Raw genomic sequence first — 8674 nt, forward strand, 5'->3', positions numbered from 1 at the left:
ATGAATTTTCACAAGAGTAGTTTACCCTCCATATTTCACCCCCTGGACACGGATACACTGCGAAAGAGTTGTTCAAAAAGCTTCCTTATGTGTGCAATCGAAAAATGACCCCGAGAGGCGGTCAACTTCAGAGAGCACTTTCACCCCCTAAAACCCAATGTGGGCAGCTAAAAAAATACGTATCCCTTAGTTTTGGGTCCCCTATAACATATTTAAGTTTCATCGAAATCGGAGGGGGACACCTACGTAATGTTCCTTGTTAGAGGATTCAAGACACGAGATACGAGTCACGAGACACGAGCCACGCACTCCGAGAACCTTCACCACTTAGAGCATTTGAGAAACGAGAAAGAAGAGACGAGGCACGAGTCACGAGAAACGAGGCACGTGACACGAGACACGAGCAACGAGAGACGAGATTCGAGGCATGACCACGAGATACGAGAAACAAAACACGAGGCACGAGACACAAACCACGAGTCACGAGCTACGAACCATGAAGTCCAAGAACTTTCACCCCTTAGAGAATCCATGACACGAGACACAAGACACAAAACACGAGCCACGAGACACGAGTCATGCGCCACGCAGTCCATGAACTTTTACCTCTTAGAGAATTCAAGACACGAGACACGAGATACGAGACACGAGATACGAGGTACGAGATACGAGACACGAGCCACGCACTCCAAGAACCTTCACCACTTAGAGCATTTGAGAAACGAGAAAGAAGACATGAGGCACGAGCTACGAGTTACGAGAAACGAGGCAAGTGACACGAGACACGAGCAATGAGTGAAGAGATACGAGGCATGAGCCACGAGACACGAGAAACAAAACACGAGGCAGGAGCCGCGAGGTACGAGACACGACTCACGAGCTACGAGCCACGATGTCCAAGAACTTTCACCCCCTAGAGAATCCATGACACGAGACATAAGACACAAAATACGAGCCACGAGACACGAGACGCGAGCCACGAGCCACGAGTCACGCGCCACGCAGTCCATGAACTTTCACCTTTTAGAGAATTCAATACACGAGACACGAGGCACAAGACACGAGACAGGAGCCACGCACTCCGAGAACCTTCACCAGTTGGAGCATTTAAGAAACGAGAAAAAAGACACGATGCACGAGCCACGAGACACGAGCCACGTGACACGCGTCACGAGCTACGAACCACGAAGTCCAACAACTTTCACCCCTTAGAGAATCCATGACACGAGACGTAACATACAAAACACGAGCCACGAGACACGAGACACGAGCCACCAAACACGCGCCACGCAGTCCATGAACTTTCATCTCTTAGAGAATTCAAGACACGAGACGCGAGACACGTGACACGAGGCACGAGACACGAGACACGAGCCACGCACTGCAAGAACCTTCACCACTTAGAGCATTTGAGAAACGAGAAAGAAGACACGAGGCACGAGACATGAGGCACGTCACTCGAGACACGAGCAACGAGTGACGAGATACGAGGCACGAGCTACTAATCACGAGACACGAGGCACGTGACACGAGCCACGAGAAACACGACACGAGGCCCGAGACACGAGTCACGCGCACGCAGTCCATGAACTTTCACCTCTTAGAGAATTCAAGACACGAGAGACGAGACACGAGACACGAGAGACGAGACACCAGGCATGAGACGTGAGTCACGAGCCACGATACACGAGTCACGCGCCACGCAGTCCATGAGCTTCCACCTCTTAGAGATTTCAAGACACGAGATACGAGGCACGAACCGCGATGTAATGTTATATATGCGAGGTCCTTCAGAGACACAAGACACCAGCCATGAGACACGAGACACGAATGACGAGACACGAGTCACGAGACACGAGACACGCACTCCGAGAACCTTCACCATTTACAAGGAACCCTAGGTACATGTCCGCCAACGATTTTGATGAAACTTATATGTGTTATAGAGGAGTCCAAACTAATAGACACCTATTTTTTCTTATCGGCTAATACGTTGATTTTGGGGGCAAAACTGTCCTTTGAAGTAGGCCCCTTGTCAGGTTATTTTGTCGTTTGCCTATATAAAGAGAATACTCAAACAAATATTTTGTGCCATGTAAAAGGAAGCTTATGATGAATGATGAATATGTGAATTAAAATCATCCCCATCGGTTGAAATTTAGGGGGTGAACTAGCCCCGCGAAAAATTATTTTTACAATTAAAAAAAAAATGTTGCTCTGAATTTCATCGAAGCAATTCCATTCGAAAGAGCATTCGAAAAGACAGAATACCTTTCCTTTCATTTTTTTACAAATTGCAATTTAATAGCGGAAAAATCAAATTCCAGTAACTATCCTATCTTTCAATTTTCCGCGGTGTAAATCGAAGCTTGTGTGGGATAAAAGGATTAACAGTCAAATTCATACCCGGTGTGGTAAATGTAGGGGGCAAGTAACCTCCTGACAAAACAATGGTTTAAAATTGTATGAAATCATTCGTATTTGCAACGTAAAGAAAAGATACGAAGTACCTTTTTTTGTTTTTGTTTTCTTCAACCGAAATTCGAACCCATCGAGTAGATTACTAATAATTTGCAAATCATCAAAGATGCTGCCTATTTACTTTTCATGTAGTTTCTCTCAACGAATCACCATGACTGCCTTCCCAACATCACAAGCATTTGATGACAAAACAATATGGAAATATGACAATAATTATAGTAATTACTTAAGAGTGGGATTCAAAGTAAACATGTCTAATAATGGTAGAGTTCATAGCATTTATGTTTTGCATATATTATGATTTTAGTATAATTTTCCGAATCATCAATTTTCTAGATACGTAATATTAGGGATCGTAATTCATACAGAAATGGTATTCATAAAAAAAATGCGACAAACAAAGAGATTTTTTGCACCATGAGCACCGAACTATAGCGACATTGGAACAGCCCTCAATGTCACAGTGGGGATGAGAAGAATGCCCGAAGGACAAAATCGACGGGATTCTCAAACTCTTCCAGTTTTCTAACAATATAACCACCTTTAAACCAAGCATAATGAAATAAATTTGGATATCTTGGTGAAAATAACTGATTATGGACCAAAGATTGTAACTTTATTACGATATTCCTTAAATGTGAATTAAAATCATGACCAAGGAGGACAACGGCATCCGAAAAATTACGCACATAATTTTTCCATATTCTAAAACCGAACACATCGAGAGGTTGAATCTTTCCAATGGTACCCTTCGGTATCAACATAGTTAATAACTCTTTATTTGAAAGTGTTGCTTCTCGTACCACTTCAGCGCAGTGACCACTCCAGGAATCTATCAGCAGTAGACTGTTAGGTCCAACGGTAAGGAAAAATACTTCCTTCAACCATGTTTTGAAATGCTCTAAAAATTGAGAACATTTTAATGATCGTGATTAATGTGTAGAGAATATCAGGTGCTCTTGTGTCTTGAACATTATCGTACCTGAAGTGAGTTTCCCCCATTTTGAGGCAGTGACAAAAACTTTGGATGGTCTGAAAAGATTCTGCTCCACGATAGGGCCAAAAGTTCCAGAAGGTTCTTTCAAAACCAGGAAGAGAGGTGACAGTAATTTGCCATCAGGAGAAATTGTGGGTTGTATTGTATAACTATGTGTTGTCGAGGTTACTAATTGAACTATACATGCCACTTGTTTTGCGCCTTATTCAGCGCAAACAACACAACGCGCGCAACGTCCTGAATGAATTTCACCTGCGTAGGTCGGTGTCGTGAACAATTAATCCCGCATCAATTGCGTTTTTCATATTTTTCAATGTATACTCCGAAATACGCTTCAACTTCTCCATATATGTCCCTCCTTTGTTGATTTGGTGTTCCCAACGACGTAACTGTCGACTGGATTTCACCTTTTTGAATCGATTCGAAACTGTTTTCACGGAAAGATTTTGTTTCGTCTTTGCAGTTCTCCAGAGTTCTACTGCTCTCCGCTTATAGTCTAAATCTACAGGTTTCTCATCTTCCGAACAACTTTCAGATGATTCTTTACTATGTGGTTGAAATTCTTTATTTTCAACCGCTATCATTTCTATATCTTTATAAGGCTCTTGAAAATCCAGGGACGTTTTTTCAATCATTCCCATACTATTGTATTCCTCCATGGATCGAAGTAAAATCGTTTGGAAAGTATCCACTAATTCGCATTCCGCATTATTTACGGGCGTTTCAGCAAGATTAAAAACTTCAAATGTTGCCATGAGAAGTCTGATGACGTTGATTGGATTAATTTTCATCATGATCCGATCACGAAACATAGCACTCACTGATAGACAGTTTTTCTTGACAGATTTTGGAAGACTGATCGTGAATTGCATGAAAAATGGAAGCCAAAAATACATATTTATCTCCACGATTTTATTTTTAACCCACAGGAGTCACATTCGAATCCATATTTTTATTCTACTATATACGATCCCATTGCGGTCCTGCCTATAAACATATAAACACCGATGTAGTAAGACCACCTCAGTTGTATGTTATTTTAAATTTCTTATACTCTACATAATTTTCGACTTTTCCGTGACCACTGGCCAAATTTATCTATTTCCAGTACTACCCCCTCGCATTGCCTCATCAGAACGTTTAAGACCACGTATTTCATTCTCGAAAATGCAGACGATGGATTTTTCTTTTGCCTTCGTATTCAGATTCCAGAAACAAAAAATTAACGAATAAGGTACTCCGTATTTTCCCCATCCTGTTGCAAATAGTGATTTTATAAAATTTTAGATTAATTTTTTTTGCCATTTGAAAAATGATTTTCTAGAAGGGTATTGGGCCCCCACATTCAACACCCCCGGGGATGAATTTCATTGTTAATCTCATCAGTTCTTACGAGCTTTGTATTACACTACGAAAAATTTTAAAATTGAAAAATTACAAGAAATTAATTTATTTGCCGTTAAATTGCAATCTGTAACAGAAATGCAAAAAAGGTATTCTGGCTTTTTGAATGCTCTTTTGAATGGAATTGATCCCATGAAATTCTGAGCAATAGTTTTTTCTTAATTGGAAAAATAATTTTTCGCGGGGGTAGTTCACCCCCTAAATTTCAACCTCTGGGGATGATTTTAATTCACATATTCATCATTCATCATAAGCTTCCTCTTACATGGCAAAATATTTGTCTGAGTACTCTCTTTATATACGCACTAGCATTATAAAGCGCGCTTCGCGCGCTCGGCTCTTAGTGTCTACATCTTCAATCTCATTGTTGAAGAAATTAACAATTAGATTAATCTTTCTATATTATAAAATTCCAAATCGACTTCTGTTAAGACATGAAATGGTGATAATTTTCAAGGAAGGGTCTCAGAGGGTCTCAAAGGATTTGGAAGGCTCTCAAGGGTCTTAAAAGGTCTCGAAGGGTCTTAAAGGGTCTGTAATGGTCTCAAGGGTGCTCTCTATATAATAAATATAGGACTCAGGGTCATAGGAGTGCTACGGGTCATAAGAGTCATAGGGGTGCTACAGGTCATAAGGGTCATAGAGGGGCTGAGTCATGAGAGTCATAAGGGTTACGAGAATCATAGAGGTGTTAAGACTCAGGGGTGTTAAGAGTCATAAGGGTCATAGAGGGGCTAAGCATCATGAGGGTCACGAGGTTCATAGAGGTGCTAAAGGACATAATGGTCACGAGGGTTATAGAGGTGCCAAGGGTCATAGGGATATTAAGGGTCATAAAGGTTATAGAGCGGCTAAGGGTCATAAGGGTCACGAGGGTCACAGATGTACTAAGAGTCTGAAGGGTCACAAAGGTCATAGAGGTGCTAAGGATTTCAAGGGTCATAGGGGCCCTAAGGGACATGAGGATCACGAGGGTCAGAGAAGTGCTAAGGGCCATAGGGGTGTTAAGGGTCATAAGGGTCATAGGGGGCTAAGGGTCATAAGGGTCACGATGGTCTCCGAGGTCACGAGGGTCATAGGGGTTCTAAATGTCATAGAGGTGCTAAGGCTCACGAGTGTCATAGGAGTGCTAAGGGTCACGAGGTTCATAGGAGCGCTGAGGGTCACGAGGGTCATAGGAGTGCTAAGGGTCACGAGGGTCATAGGGGTGATAAGGGTCATGGGGGTTCTAAGGGGGCTGCCCATATATGGGTGGATGCCCATATATAAAGGGGTGCCCATATATGAGGGGTGCCCATATATATGGGGGGTGCTCATATATGGGGATGCCTATATATATGGGGGGTGCCCATATATTTGGGGGTTCTCATATATGAGGAGTGTCCATATATGGGGGGGTGCTTATATATATGGGGTAGTGTCCATATGTAGGCGGTGCCCATATGTGGGGGGGTGCTCATATAGGGGGGATGCCCATATATGGGGGGGAATTATACGTATGTGGCCTCCTATGGTAAAGTATGTATAGAGCTATCGGAAAAACCCTCCCGGTCACATCCACTCGGTCACACTGGGAGGGGCGAGCGAGCGAAGAGAAGGGGGGGCGAAGCCCCCCCGGGGTTGGCGAGCGGAGCGAGCAGGGGGCTACGCCCCCTAGTATAAATATAATATTTGATATAGTTTTCAGATGCAATTGTATAATTTATCACCACAATTTCACGCGGTTGATTACCAATGAAGTGGATCTGAATATATAATCTCCATTCTTTTTTTTATAATTAGTCTTCGTCTTATAATTCTGTTCGGTCGCCGACAATTCTCGTAATATTTTATTGTTCATTTATATATTCAAGATTTTCAAATTCATTTATAATTATAGTAGATTATTCATTTTAATTCTATCCAAGAATAGTACGTTTTCAAATACTTGTTAGAATTTTCTACTCGGAAAAAACCCAGCAGATGTTTTCCTTTATTACTCTGAACCTTCCAAACTGGCTAATTTTCATTTCTTTCTGAATTCATTCATTTTTCTTTTCTTTATCGTGAAATCCCGAGGATTATTTCAAGGTTAATCTCACTAAAAACATGAAATCCAGAGAATTAAGCAAAATCTTTTCTTCATTTTACTTTCGAAATACATAGCTCAATAATAGTTTGTTACACTCCGTTCGATTTTCATCGTTTATTGCGGTCGTTTATAACGGTCACTGATTGTTCCATGAGCGTCGTTCGGACCCCTACGGCCCAAGCAAGACCCCAACTATCATCCCTCTTTCCTTCGTCACTACCAATTACCTCCCACTCCATTCCTCAATTCGTCCACGATGCCGAGCCAATCAAATCGATGAATTTTCTCCCACTCGTTCATCCACCAATGTGCATCCGCCCCAATTGGTTCGGCAATACATACACCAAATTGTATATAAGTTCATGTTTGTAAAAATAAAGTTAGTCTCTAAGTTACTTTTAACGCAGAACCACCGAATTGTTAACCTTAATCTCGGAGCTTATGTCGGAACCGAACTCCGCATAACGAACATTTTTCAATACAAATTATTATTATTCACATCTCAGATTCAATTGATCCAAATTTTTCATGAACCAGTGGAAATTTTGTATACAAGTGTTTTTTTCTGTTTCATTGAAATAAATTAAAATTACATTGTTAATAAATTGTACCGTTCAGCGTTTTTTTGTTAATTTTGTAGTTTCCAACCGTTTGGTTTTGTCTTCACTCAAGGCCAAACAAATTGTCAGGGGAATCTTTCGATTCTGATTTCCCATTCACAAGATACCACTTACTACATGGCCCATGAATCATATATATATATATATATATATATATATATATATATATATATAAATTTTTTTCATTTTAAATGAAAAGAAGCTGTTGGCCTGTGTGGTCGTTAATTTTAAATGAACATTGATTTTGCAGAGTCTCACGAAGATATATCGAGAATAGATCACGTTTTTCCTGAACACTGAATGAGTCATAATAATGAGAATTTTTTTCTATATAAAAAATACGCACAGTGATATCTTTCCTGTCTAATGAAATTCGATTTTCTGCTATCCTTTCTTTGATTGTGTCACCATTCCTAGCACGCAATTGCTGCTCTAACTTGGTGTCGTTTTACAGTGAAATTGTTCTATGAGTATTGCAACTGATGGATATTAATCTTAGGCCCCTTTGACCTTCTCCGAATTTTACCGTCGAATTGAGTAGGAAAGCATTAGTGGAATTCGTCAGCGATTATTGCCTGCATGAGTGGTGTTTTCCTGAAAATTTGTTGGAAAATGGCCATTGGGGTGGTGCTACAGTTCATTGTTATACTTAAATTGGGCCTCTCAAATGTGCGAACCATATCCATCGTATATTACAAATATTTTATTATATACCCATGCCACCCCGTGAAACTTAATGATCAGATGGTAACTTTCCCAATTGAAGTTATTCTTATACAAGGATTTTTATAAAAAATCAAGCATATCGGTGTAATTATCAGCAGTAACCATTTTGGACCTCGCATCAACATATCTTAGATTTTGATACCATCCTCCTTCACCAAGAGAATAAAATAATGAATTAATCGATTGTTCGAGTCTCTTCTTGAACGAACTGTCTTCGTTTTCATGAAGAAAAAGCGATGATGAGACTTTCTCAGAGAACCAATTGTTTTCAACTTTCTAAGATCGAAAATACGTTTGCGGAATATCCCCATCTATTGTAGTTGAGGAAATAACTATACCACTCCATTAGACTCTTTTGCATTATAACGATCATGA

The sequence above is a fragment of the Diachasma alloeum genome, unplaced genomic scaffold (genome assembly GCF_001412515.2).
Source record: "Diachasma alloeum isolate Michigan unplaced genomic scaffold, Dall2.0 Dall_scaffold_00287, whole genome shotgun sequence".
Lineage (NCBI taxonomy): Eukaryota > Metazoa > Arthropoda > Insecta > Hymenoptera > Braconidae > Diachasma > Diachasma alloeum.